Source organism: Oryzias latipes, chromosome 18 (genome assembly GCF_053564925.1).
Source record: "Oryzias latipes strain Hd-rR chromosome 18, Olatipes_Hd-rR_3.1".
Taxonomy (NCBI): domain Eukaryota; kingdom Metazoa; phylum Chordata; class Actinopteri; order Beloniformes; family Adrianichthyidae; genus Oryzias; species Oryzias latipes.
The window spans coordinates 11,201,590-11,215,682 of NC_136254.1; the positions used below are offsets into that span (position 1 = coordinate 11,201,590).

Sequence of the window (14,093 nt, forward strand, 5' to 3'; positions counted from 1 at the left end):
AGCCTTTCCTGGGTGACGTAGGAGCCTGCGGGGGATTCCTCCTGCAATGTCGTTTGATCTTCCAGCAGGCACCTCGGCACTATCATGCAGACCACAGCAAAATCACCCTTATAGTGAACTCTCTCCGGGGTAAAGCGCTTCAATGGGCTCAGGCTTACCTGACCGCTAATCCCATCTCTCAAGTTCCTTTCGAACGCTTTTTAGGCGAGTTCCGGCTGGTTTTCGACCAACCCCGCAAGGAGGAGGAGGCCACCCGCCGACTGCTAGCCCTCAAACAACGCCACAGATCCGTGAGTGACCATCTAATAGACTTTCGGATTCTAGCTGTGGAGGCGGGTTGGCCGGATATAGCCCTTAAAGGGGTGTTCTACCAATCCCTTAATGACTCGATTAAAGACCATTTATGTTCGCAACCCGAGGCTAGCTCTTTTGAAGAGCTCGTCACCGCGGCCTTGCGGTCCGACGTGCGTCTCCGTGAACGTCATGCTGAGCGCCCCCGTCAAGACAAGAGACTCCTTACCAGTGCTTCTCCTCCATTCCCTGCTGCTAACTATGTTCATGTTATGTCTCACGATTCTGTCGGACTCTCCACAGAGGAACCGATGCAGATTGGACATTCTAAGCTCACCCCTGAGGAGCGGCAGAGACGAAGAGATGAGGGGGCGTGTTTCTATTGCGGCCAGACCGGTCACCTCGTTCATCAATGTAAGCTTCGTTTAAACTCCCGAACCCCCCGTTAGAAGGCAGGCCACGGGCGGGTCAATCTTCTCTCTCTACCGAGAGACCTTTTCTTTATTTACCTGTCAAGTTAAGTTTTTCTTCTAGTGTTTTTGAAGGTAGAGCCCTTATCGACTCTGGAGCTGAGCAGAGTTTCATTGATGACTGTCTTGTTTCTGAGCTTAACATTCCCACAGAACCTTTGGATATCCCTGTCAGGGCGGCCGGATTGGGTGGTCAGGTCCTCACTCACATAACCCACCGTACTAAGGCCGTTCGTCTCATCACGTCTGGTAATCATCACGAACTCATTCAGTTTTACATTACCAAGACCCCCCAGTCTCCCATCATTCTAGGGTTCCCCTGGCTTCGCGCTCACAACCCCCAGTTCGATTGGGTTAATCTCCACGTTACCAACTGGAGCACTACCTGCATGGCTAATTGTCTTCGTTCCGCCATACCCTCGGTTTCTCCTCGTTGTGATCCAGATCCTGAGGAGATCGATCTTTCTAGGGTTCCTCCGTGCTACCACGATCTTGGGGCTGTTTTCAGTAAGACCAGGGCTGGTTCCCTTCCTCCCCACAGGCCGTACGACTGTTCCATCGAACTAGTTAAAGGCGCTACGCTGCCTAAGAGGAGGCTATTTAATTTATCAGGCCCTGAGAAACTGTCAATGGAAAAATATATCCAGGAAGCCCTCTCGGCTGGTCATATTCGCCCCTCATCTTCTCCGGTCGGTGCGGGGTTCTTCTTCGTCCAGAAGAAGGACAGAACTTTGCGCCCATGCATTGATTACCGCGACCTCAATCAAATTACTGTTTAAAAATAAATATTCCCTTCCGCTTATTGACTCTGCTCTACATTCTGTTCAGGACGCTCGAGTCTTTTCCAAGTTGGACCTCCGTAACGCTTATTATTTGGTTCGCATGAGGGAGGGGGACGAGTGGAAGACCGCCTTTAACACCCCACTCGGTCATTTCGAGTATTTGGTGATGCCTTTTGGGCTCACCAACGCTCCTGCTACCTTCCAGAATCTCGTTAACGATGTTCTTCGTGATTTTTTGAACCGCTTCGTCTTTGTTTACCTTGACGACATCCTTATTTATTCACGCGATCTGGATGAACACACCCACCATGTCCGCCAGGTTCTCTCACGGCTTTTAGAGAACCGACTATATGTTAAAGCCGAAAAGTGCGAGTTTCATGTACCCACCATTTCATTTCTGGGTTTCATCATTGACTCTGGTAACATTCGCCCCGATCCGGCCAAGATCGCGGCCGTCACCAGCTGGGAACCTCCCACTTCCCGTAAACAACTTCAGAGGTTCCTCGGCTTCGCAAATTTCTACCGTCGCTTCATAAGGAACTATAGCAGCATTGCCGCTCCGTTGACTCAACTCACCTCCGTTACTAAACCGTTTCTCTGGACCCCCGAAGCTCAATCCGCATTCACTAGACTTAAGCACCTCTTTACTTCCGCTCCCATTCTATCACAGCCTGATCCTCTCCGACAGTTCGTTGTCGAGGTCGACGCTTCCGATTCTGGTGTGGGAGCGATTCTTTCCCAACGGGAGGTTGGCTCGGGGAAACTGAAACCATGTGCGTTCTTCTCTAGGAAGCTTTCTACGGCGGAGAGAAATTATGACGTCGGTAACCGCGAACTCCTCGCCATTAAACTCGCTCTGGAGGAATGGCGTCACTGGCTCGAGGGGGCTGAACATCCGTTCATCGTTTGGACGGATCATAAAAATCTCGCCTACCTACGTACAGCTAAACGCCTTAATTCACGTCAGGCCCGTTGGTGCCTTTTTTTTGACAGGTTTGATTTCACTATCACCTACCGGCCGGGTAGCAGGAACATTAAACCAGACGCCCTCTCACGTTTATTTTGTTCAGGGGATGACCAGGACAGCTCTCCCATTATTCCCCCCACATGTATTGTGGGTAATTTGACATGGGACATTGAGAGCAGGGTCATCCAAGCTCAGGGAGAGGAACCTGACCATCCTCCGGCCCCCCCTGGAACTCTTTACGTCCCCTCCTCCCTCCGCTCGGATGTCCTGGTTTGGGGGCACACGTCGCGTATTGCTTGCCATGGCGGCATTCATAGAACCCTGAGGCTCGTGCAACGTAGATTTTTCTGGCCTTCCATGGCTCGGGACGTGAGGGAATTCGTTGCGGCTTGCGACGTCTGCGCCCGCTCTAAGTCTTCCAACTCGCCGCCTGCTGGTCTCCTCCATCCTTTACCTGTTCCGCAGCGGCCCTGGTCCCATCTCGCCATGGACTTCATCACTGGGTTGCCGGCCTCTCAGGATAACACCGTCATTCTTACAGTTGTCGACCGTTTTTCCAAGGCTGCCCATTTCATTCCCCTTCCCAAGCTGCCCACGGCCACCGAGATGGCTGACGTCTTGGTTCGAGAGGTATTCAGGCATCACGGCATCCCCAGTGATATTGTCTCCGACCGCGGGCCCCAGTTCATATCCCAGGTCTGGCGGGCTTTCTGTTCTGCTCTGGGTGCCACGGTTAGCCTCACATCCGGTCATCATCCCCAGTTAAATGGGCAAGCGGAGCGTGCAAACCAGGAGCTCGAGGCCGCCCTCCGTTGTGTGGCCGCCCAAAACCCCTCCAACTGGTCTTCATTCCTGGCATGGATCGAGTACGCCCACAACAGCCATCCGTCTGCTGCTACCGGTATGTCCCCGTTTGAAGCGTCCCTCGGATACTCTCCACCCTTGTTCCCCTCCCAGGAGCTGGACTTGGCGGTCCCGTCGGTTCAGCATCACCTGCGACGCGCCCAGCGTATATGGACTCAGGCCAGGGCCGCTCTCCTGCGCACTAGAGAGAGGAACTGCAGGATCGCTAATCGCCACAGGGTGGAGAGCCCCGCCTACCAACCGGGACAGAGGGTTTGGCTGTCTTCACGGGACATACCGCTCCAGGCCACCTCCCGTAAACTGGCTCCACGCTACATTGGACCTTACCCCGTCGAGAGGGTCATAAACCCCTCCTGTGTGCGGCTGCGGCTCCCGGCGGCGCTTAAGGTGCACCCCACGTTTCATGTCTCGCAGCTTAAGCCTGTCCAGGAGAGTCCTTTGTGCCCGCCGTCCGCTTCCCCACCGCCCGCCCGGGTCATCGACGGCGCTCCTGCCTACACCGCCAGCAAGGTGTTGGACGTCCGCCGCCGGGGGCGCGGTTTCCAGTTTCTGGTGGACTGGGAGGGTTACGGTCCGGAGGAGCGCTCATGGATCTCCCGCTCCCTCATTCTGGACCGTACCCTCATTGACGATTTCTTTCGGGACCACCCTGATCGTCGTCCGGGACCGCCTGGGGGCGGTCGTTGAGGGGGGGGGTACTGTCACGGTTCCTCCGGCTGCTACTCCTCCCCTCCCTGCTCCTTCATTGGAACCAGCTGACCTGCATCATCTCATCACCTGGCAGACCTTCTTAAGGAGATCCATCCCAGCATACTACGCCAGTCCGTTATACTCACTCCGGTGATCACGCCTGGCCTCAAGTTAAGTTACCCTCGCTTTAGTAATCCTAGCTTGTACTTACCGTCTGTCTCACGTCTTCAGGTCTTCACTCCATTGGTCACGCTGGTTCCTCGCTCCACGCTGATTACATCATCCTCGACGTCCTCGCCTTGCCTCAAGCTGGTTACGCTGTCCTCAGCGTTCACGCCTCGCCTCAAGCTGATTACGCTGTCCTCAGCGTCCACGTCTCGCCTCAAGCCGGTCACGCCGCCCTCGGCGCTCCACCACGTCACGGACTGTGAACGCCGTCCTCGGCGCTCCACCTCGCCACAGCAGTTTCCTGCATCCACGACGTCCCCTGACTTCTATAATTAAAACATCCTGTTAAATACAACGCCTTCCTGAGTTTCTTCCGGGTTCCAGCATCTGGGTCTCCCTAGTAGTCCGATCATGACAGACACGCTTTTATGATGTATGGAGGATGCTGTAGTAAGGTGTCCAGGATCCTCACTGACCTCACATAAATGCTGCAGGAATGGAGCGCACATGAAACACAAGTGCCCATAGTACGTCCATGGGATATCCATGCAAATTACACTCTGATTGTTTAATTTCCTCATTTCTAACAGTCAGGCTGCCAGCATGATGGACACAGCGGGCTCACTTACCACTTGAACAGCACCAGCAGTGCACAGGTTTGAAGGGGTTGAAAAAATGAAAGATCTGTATGATGTTCCTGCATCTTATCTACTTCACCCTTACTTACCTTCATGTGTTGTTTCAGAATTCTCTGTGAACTGTCACATTCAGCATGCTTGTAAAGAAATTGTGCATGAGCATTTTTGCTCTCCGAGCTGACTGTGTGGTCTACAATTTCTAAAAATGTTTTGGGGTCATCTGCGTGCTTTGTACAGGTCTGCTGGCAGACAGCTCCTGAGCCTCATGACTTTACTGCTGATTTTACAAAGACATCTGGAAACTACTGTAAACCTACTTTTTAACAAGAAAAAAAGTTTAAATAATGAAGTAAAGCCAAACATTACTAGCTAACATGAACTCAGTCAACATTTCTCCTCCTCAAACTGGAAAATCCATGTCTCCATCAATGTCAAATATATTTGTAAAACAGGGTTGGACATTTCCTTCCTCTCTCTTTACTGCTTTTTGAGCCTCTGGCTGTAACAACATGTCAGCCTCGTGAAATAGAGGGAATCAATAAAAAATAGCATTAGAATAGATTGGGTTGATTACTTTATCAATGTGAACATGAGTTATAAAAGAGGTGAACAGTAAACGACTCAACAGCACACGAAAACATTGCAGAGAAACAGGAAAAACCACTGAAAGAAACGTGTGTGGAATATAAAGGGGAAAGTGAGTGAATTTTCTAGAAATTGCATTGTCAGCATCAGATCTTCTCACCTGTTGTCTTTTCCTGTCAACCTTCAGGTGTGATGGTCAGAGGAGAACAGTTCCCTGAGGTCTCCTGATCCCAGAATGCTGTTCACTGATTGCCACAAACATTTGAATAGTAAATCCCTCAGGCTGTGAGGGAAATGAGGGGAGGACAGTTCTGTAAATGGAAAGAAGTCTGCCACCTCCGATCCTGACTGACATTTATTTCTGCAGAAAGAGCACAACATACACAAACAAAAACACAGGAGATGTGGTCTGCATTTATAAAAGCCCCCCCCCAAAATTTTAGCTCTTTTAGGACATTTGGGGGGGGTGTCTAATTCAGTGGGAACTTCTTCTGCCTAGTTAGAAAAATAAAGTGGTAAGGAAATAGAATAAATAATTGAACTTCCATGTTTTTATGTTGGATGTAACTAAACCAAATGAAAGAAAAATGGTTTTCACCCAGCATTCCCAGGATCAAGACTCGCTGCATTTCCATCATTCATATGCGCAAAACTTGATCAAAATTGTAGAAATGTTGGAGAAAAAAACACATTTTTGAAATTGTACTGTTTGCATTAAATCATAATCATGTGAATGTGGGAGTGGCTGCAGATGAAGAGATTTTGGGAAATGGTGGTTGTTGATTTTACAGAGGAGCTGTGAATCCAACAATTCCATATTACACGCTGAACTGTTGATGAGCAGTGTGATGCTGTGGGACCTCTTGTGATGCCCACTGTGCAGTGCCCAAGGCAGCCAGATCCTACCAAGAAGCACATTGTGTTCACTCATGGAGATCAGCTCCTAGAGGACATAACCATTCAGGACTTTGTTTCCATGAATACAGAGCTGAGGGATCTGGTGGAGAAATGTGGAGGCAGATGCCACGTAGTTGATAATAAATATTGGAAACAAGGCAGAGGACATTACAGGAGATATCTACAAACTAGCTTCCTGTAGTCACGTGACTTGTTTAATTCGAAAAAAGGGTTGGCATTGCAATTTGTCCATTTTGATATGGTTCAAAAAATACCTCTTATAAGTGTTTACATTTAAATAACTTTGCAAAAAATATTCTGTGATGTGCATGAATATGTAAAAAAACTTATTCAAATGAGTGAAGATACTTTTGTCTGTATGTATTTACTAAAGTGGCTGTTTTTACTTGTCGCCTGAGGGCAATATTGTGCAGTTAGACCACTTTTGTGTGAACCATAACATGCTGATGGATGTAGATGTGTAGGGATACATGGTTATCAATTGTAATACCTACTATTAATACCAAGAAATGGAAGCTCAAACATTTTATGAGTGTTTGGATCAAAATCAAGCTGTTGGGCTCAATCCTTCCGACTCAGAATCGTTTTTACAAGAGAACTGGTTGATCGGGTTTCAGTCAGAAAAGTTAACTGTATAGAATAGGGATGTATGTGCATGTGTTTGTGTATGTTTATTCAAAATGTATGCGTACTGGTTTCATTTAGAAAAAAGATAACTTATCTTTAGACAATGAGTCCATTGATGAAAATGAAAATGATGAAGTATAACAGGAAGATGTTTCACGTATTCACCTCACAGTATCAGCATCATTGCTTACTCAGAATGGAATAATTAAAATGGAATGATTGCAATTACTGGAATGAGATAAGTGAATGAATCAATTATTTAAAACCCACAGATGATCTCTAATGCACTAATGGCTGGGTAATTTAGGGAACAGTTGAAATAAAACTTCTTCCAAAAGAAAATATGCCCTGAGGCAACAAACCTAAATATTGCTGGGGATCCAGGAAAACTAACATTTTCTGATTGATTTATGACTCCCCCAAACATCTAAAACTAGGGTTAAATATATATGTTTTCCTTATAAAATAAAAAAAAACAATTTACTGTTTACCTCTAATAAAGGAGACATGACTTTAGGTCATTTTATTTTTAGACCTTGTCAAGAACCAACGAACAAATAGGTATCGTTGCTTTATAGAAATAAGTAAACATGAGTGAAATATTAAGACCTTTAAATTACTTAAAGTGACTGATACCAACAGCATCATCTAATGCAGTGTTTTTCAACCAGTGTGCCGCGGCACACTAGTGTGCCGTGGGAGATGGTCAAGTGTGCCGTGAGAAATTGCCCTCATTAACTGATCTAAAAGCAATTACCATCTCCAGGAAATCAGCTCTTTGTTCATCCAAACAGGCCCTGATATAACACTGAGAAGTTAAGAATATGAAATATAATAAAATTATTTTTTCTTTGTGTTTATTTGATTCTATTAAAGACATTTTGATAAGAATAACGGGATACCGCGATTTAGCTGCAGCTATAACTGTGTAAGGAAAGTCCCGCCCCTTTAATTGTCTCCACCAATCATTCTTGAAGGCTTAATCACACGTCATCAGTCTGACCAATCAGAAGTGGTTAAAGTATTCACTTCCTTGTTTCGATTTAGCGCAAAAAAAGTCTCTCTGTTCTAACAAAAATACCAGCTAAAGCTCGTCTTTAGCGGTGTAGCTTTCCACAGAATCTGGTATCAGACTGGAACAAGTGAACAAAACCATGAAGCTCAAAGACGCTGGTCTTTCTGCGGTCGGCGGATTACGGGCACTACATCTCCCATGATGCAGTAAAGTGACTGTCTTAGCGCACAATGAGTCTCTCCTCTTAACGTCTTAAAACAACGTACACACATCAAATCGTTTTTGAATCTTTTGACTGAATTTTTAATACATCTTTTAGAAAAAACAGCTGCAGCTTCCAGCGTTTTCTGCAACAATTATCACAAAAATGCATGTGAGATTGCAGAGCGGCTGTAGATCAATACAGACTGAGCTTTTTCTTTTTTTTTATTTATCTATTTCTTTGGATGCTGGTGTGCCGCGGGATTTTTGTAAAGGTTAAAGTGTGCCGTGGCTCAAAAAAGGTTGAAAAACACTGGTCTAATGGATCAGTTGTTACCTCCTTGACATGGATGCTTGTCAAAGGTGAAAAGGAAACCCTGTTTATTCACAGAAATGCAAATTCATTGTAATCCAATATTACTCCAAGTTCCGTGTGGAAAAAAGAATTACACACAAACATTCACACCTGTACAGTTTTGAGTCAGATGCCAGATGGACAGTCAAAATTCAGGAATGCATTTTTAAGTTGAATTTCCTTAGTATATCAAATCAAATTAATCTTTATTTATTTTGTGCTTTTCCAACACATGTCGCTCAAAGTGATTTGCATAAAATACAATCAAATTTAAAAACTAAATGGTATGACAAATAAAGCCCCCACACCCCCCCCCCACACCCACACACACACACACACTGTACGGGGGATGCTGTAGTAAGGTGAACAGGATCCTCACTGACCTCACATAAATGCTGCAGGAATGGAGCGCACATGAAACACAAGTGCCCATAGTACATCCATGGGATGTCCATGCAAACTACACTCTGACTGTCTAATTCCTTCATTTCTAACAGTCAGGCTGCCAGCATGGTGGGCACAGCGGGCTCACTTACCACTTGAACAGCACCAGCAGGCGCCTTGTGCAGCGCACAGATTTTGGGGGGACGTGCCTGCATCTTTCCTCACCCTTACTTACTGTGGCAGGACAAATTGGTTCAGGTGTAGCAGTAATGATAGTTGCAGGCACTGGCTTCATGGGGTGCTATAAAAAGGAGGTTGTCGTGGGCGTGATTTGGCCTCTTGGACCGCCCACTTCCTGGTTGCACACTTCCGGTTAGCCAAACACAGTAACGTAGCGGTGGTAACCTGTCTACCCCCTTATGCTATCTTAGATGACCCCACCCTTACATTGACGTGTTCTCCCTACCATGACAAAGGTGGATAAAGGTGGAAAGATTTCATGTAATCCATGGACACCAGTGAAGATCACAAATCATTGAAGAAAAAAGGTTCAGAGCACTGTCTAGTGTTCTACCGTAACTATTTTTATTACATGATTTATCAGTATCTGGTTCATAACTATCAGACAGAATCAAGAATCCTTCAATATCAATAAATCACATGACAAAGATGAATTACTTATTATGTAAAAATAAACATAAATATTTTAGAAATTAACATAGCAAATACAGATCAGTTATCTAAAATACATATGGATTATATTCATTGAAAAAATCATGACTATGACTAAAAAAACACTATATTGGAAGAAAAGACATACCTGCTTCAGGAATCTTCATGGAATATATTTATCAAGTATCAAATGTTAATAATATGTGCAAATTATTTTTAAATATGAATGATAATGAAAAAATTTTGGGAGCAAGAGAAGGGATGTAATTAGAGCTCAATCATTTCAATAATAACAACAATAACACTGCAAATCTAATTAATACCTCTAAAATCCAATTAATGATTTTGATTTGATCAGAAAAAATGTAGATTGTTCAGACTTGGACAATCAGTTTAAATGAAAACAGCAGCTAAACTGGCATCACATGTAGATGTTCACAAAGGAAATACACACAAAAACAACACAAATGTAACGTCTGCATTAATAAAGCTCTGTAAAAACTTACCGGAAAAACAAGACATACATTAAAATAAGCAAAACCATCAATCCTGGACAGAAGATTCACGTTCTCTGTGCTGGATTTATTCAAAGATTCTGTCATAAAGTGTCTCTACCATTTTTGTGATAAGACCTATCTGTAAGTGAGACGGAATTTAAATACTTAACAACTGCAACCCAAACATTTCCTGCCTCTCTTTTTCCTTCATCCACTAAATCTGGGTTGTAGTTTAAGAATTTTTTCATTTTAAAGAAAACATCTCCAGACCCCAGCATGCAGTTCTGTCTTCTCCAACATCAGAAGATCAGTGTAACTCCCTCACGTCCATCACCTCTCACCAACAGACCAGAGACCTCAACAGCCCCTTCTTACGGTGGCCCTGAAGTGCAAACCATTCAACAAATCACTCGATACAAAAACATTTTTAAGATCACAGCAACAATTTAAAAAGCGTATTACATTTTAGAAAACAAAACAAAATTTCAGAAACCAAAACATAAAAAAGAAAAAAGAAAAAAAAGAAAAAAAGATTTCAGAAAACAAAATTAATTTCCAGAAAAAAAAAGAAATATTACAAAATGAAAACATTTCAGAAAAAAAATTAATTTCCAGAAAACAAAATGAAATAAAAAAAATGAAAACATTTCAGAAAAACAAAATGAAATATTAAAAAATGAAAAACATTTCAGAACACAGAATGAATTTCCAGAAAACAAAACGAAATCTTCAAAAATGAAAAACATTTCCAAACCGGAAGAAGCAGGTACTATGGGACAACGCTGATTGGATGATGATGTTTGTCAATCATTTGAACTGAAAAGTATTTTAAATGAAGCGACGACGGGTTTTATCGTCCAAACAACAATGTACCATGATAATTCCCGTATTTCCCATTTAAATATTAAATCAAAAATGCAGCAAACAGATAATGAAGGTTTAAATTATTTTTGAATATTTCGTCTGAAGCAGAACGGTCACCCGGAAGTAGTTTGTGTGGATGACGTCCGTTCTGCAGGTAAACAATGAAAGGAAAGGACGATAAAACGTTAACTTAAACGTTAATCTTTGAATATTTAGCGGATGTGATGACAGAACGCACCCAGAAATATCAACACCAACCAGGTTTACAAATGTTTCAAAATGTCGTGAGAGGATTCTGTCTAAAGCAGCAGCTGCGAAGAAACGGGTGTTAAAGACGGCGCACATCAGGAAATGCAGTCCCGCCATCCACAGATAAGGTATGGAGGCACATTTGTTTGATCTAATAAATGTAGCGTTAAACGTGATTTCTAGGTGGGTGTTTACAGACAGATCCAAGATCCTTCAGTCATACGTTAATGACAGGTTACCTCATCAGCTGGAGAGGGGGTCACGTGGGCAGGATTCTCAGACAGGTGTACCAGCAGCATAAATCAGCAAAGCTGTCAGGTATTGTTGTGTCTCAGAATAACATTTATGAATGCTTCTTATTCACACTATTAAGATCTGTGACTTTAGAGTGTGTCAGTGCACAGAAACATGACAGTAAATGACTGGAGGTGCACATCATCAGACACGTCCAGGTGTGTAACTAAAGGTGGCAAAGTCTGTGGTGTAAAATAAATCTTTAAAAAAAACGTTTTAGTCTTTCAGGCAGAGGAGGAATACCAAATTGTTTTAGAATGTATTTTTATAAGACTGAAATAATGTATTTTATTCTGAGTTTGGTGTTTTGACCCCTCCCTAATGAATTTCTGGTTTAACCCATTTTCTCCTCATTTTGATGAACTCAACTTTTTCCTGAATGAAAGATGAACGGCAGCTGATGTTTTTCTGTCAGGGATTTTTAATTTATTAATTTATCTCTGTCAGGGATTTCAATGGAGCTGGAGTCCAGTGCAGAGGAAGCTGCAAGCATGTACGAGCAGGAACTGGGGTCCCTTACCTGTGCATCTTCCTCTGGATGTGATGCTGAGCAGCAATGTGGACAAAACTTCCCTGACATGACTCTTTTTGATATAGTTGTTAAGCACAAACAGACTTTTCCCAGATGCATTTTTTCCTCTAATAAATGTGACTGACAGGTAGGCTGAGTAAATGCTGAATGTAAACGCAACATTTGATTGACTGCATGAAGAAGCCCATAAAGGGAAATCAACAACAGTTTCTTTGTTTCTGTTACTGAATAACGTATTCATGTTAAGTTTTCAATAAATATACTGCATTGTTATGAAACAAATTTGTTTATTTTCATATCCATTATTACAATCCTCACATCAGCATTCAGTTTTTTCATTGACAAAAATACATTTCTAAACAACAGCTTTGAAAATCAAACATCATCTTTGTTAATAAAGCTTTAAAACCTAAAATGGTAAACATGGAAAAACTCCTAAATGAAGCAAGTCTAATATGAACATTTTAAACTGGAGTTTTGCTTAAAGGAACATTAAGTTGTTTGGAGTTGTACAAGTGTTTGATGCGGTTCCTCATAGATGTGATTTCCAGATCATCAGCCCGACGCTAAAGCCAGGAATTGTGCTTCGTCTTTCACTCCCCACTGCATCATTTACAACTAATCAGGCTTATGCAGCAGGTTAAAGACGTTTTTTTTAAAGGACCTGCAATTTAAAAAAAAAATTAGATATTAAGGTTAAATAATATTTATTGATTACATTGCACATAAATCATGGTGACTTGCCTGTACACTGCACAATGATCTGAATGACTTTAGTCTTTTTGTATTCCCATGTAGAGCTGCCATCTGTTCTTCTGCAGCACAAACCTTTCTGGAACTTCGCTTTGAGAAACTTCACCTGCAGAAATATCACATGTTAATTCAATTAAGTATTTTATAAACTTTAAAGTTCATTTTTAAGTTTCAGTATATGTGTATATGCATGGTTCAAAAATATACAATGCACTTAAATATTATTTCCCATAAGAACTTGTTTACTGATTTCAGTCTTAAAGTCGATTTTTAGCAACACTGATGCCATATAATTACTGTAATTACTGTATAAATCACAGAATCAGGCTGGCTCGGAGCTTTTTCTCTCATGTTGTCACCGAAAACGGGAACGGCTATCATGTGAAGACGGTTCGTCTCCATCGGGTTCTTTTTGCGCATGCGCAAGATAAAAAGAAATTATCTTTTCAAAGCAGCACTTTAACATCCTAAAATTAACATCCTTAGAGACATGTGACTGACAAAAGAAAAGATCACAGAATTGATTCTTACCTAAAGATGATTGACAGCGTGAACCTCGCAGCCGTAGACATTAGCGCACAGCGTTCAAAGTAAAAGTGCTCACAAACTACTTCCGGGTGACCGTGTGTCAGGCGAAATGTTAAAAAAATAATTTTAAAGTTCATTAACAGTTTGCTGCATTTTTTATTTGATATATAAATGGGAAATACGTGGATTATTATAGTACATTGTTGTTTGGACGATAAAATCCGTCATCGCTTCATTTAAAATACTTTTCAGTTCAAATGATTGACAAAAATCATCATCCAATCAGCGTTGTCCCATAGTACCTGCCTCTTCCGGTTTGAAAATGTTTTTCATTTTTGAAGATTTCGTTTTGTTTTCTGGAAATTCATTCTGTGTTCTGAAATGTTTTTCATTTTTTAATATTTCATTTTTTTTCCGAAATGTTTTTCATTTTTTAATATTTCATTTTTTTTCTGGAATTTTTTTTTCTGAAATGTTTTTCATTTTTTAATATTTCATTTTTTTTCTGGATTTTTTTTTTTCTGAAATGTTTTCATTTTTTAATATTTCTTTTTTTCCTGGAAATTAATTTTGTTTTCTGAAATGTTTTTTTTTTTGTCATTTTTGTTTTTCAAGTTTTGGTTTCTGAAATTTTGTTTTGTTTTCTAAAATGTAATGCTGCTTTTTAAAAATTATTTGTTTTTTTTTTGTCATTTTTGTTTTTCAAGTTTTGGTTTCTGAAATTTTGTTTTGTTTTCTAAAATGTAATG

The 14,093-nt window shown here is 42.3% G+C and overlaps 2 long non-coding RNA genes across 3 annotated transcripts; one reads left to right on the forward strand and one right to left on the reverse strand.

Moving 5' to 3' along the window:
• The first annotated feature begins 11,086 nt into the window (after positions 1 to 11,086).
• On the forward strand, positions 11,087 to 13,025 carry LOC144987072 (uncharacterized). Its single transcript, XR_013650935.1, has 2 exons — positions 11,087 to 11,365; positions 11,979 to 13,025. It is a non-coding gene; the product is annotated as an uncharacterized LOC144987072 (long non-coding RNA).
• Positions 12,331 to 13,842, reverse strand: LOC144987071 (uncharacterized). Of its 2 annotated transcripts, XR_013650934.1 has the most exons (3): positions 13,348 to 13,702; positions 12,808 to 12,922; positions 12,331 to 12,727 (listed from the first exon to the last, which is right to left on the reverse strand). It is a non-coding gene; the product is annotated as an uncharacterized LOC144987071 (long non-coding RNA). The 2 variants fall into 2 exon arrangements; XR_013650933.1 differs by having other exon boundaries at positions 12,808 to 13,842.
• Positions 13,843 to 14,093: the final 251 nt, after the last annotated feature.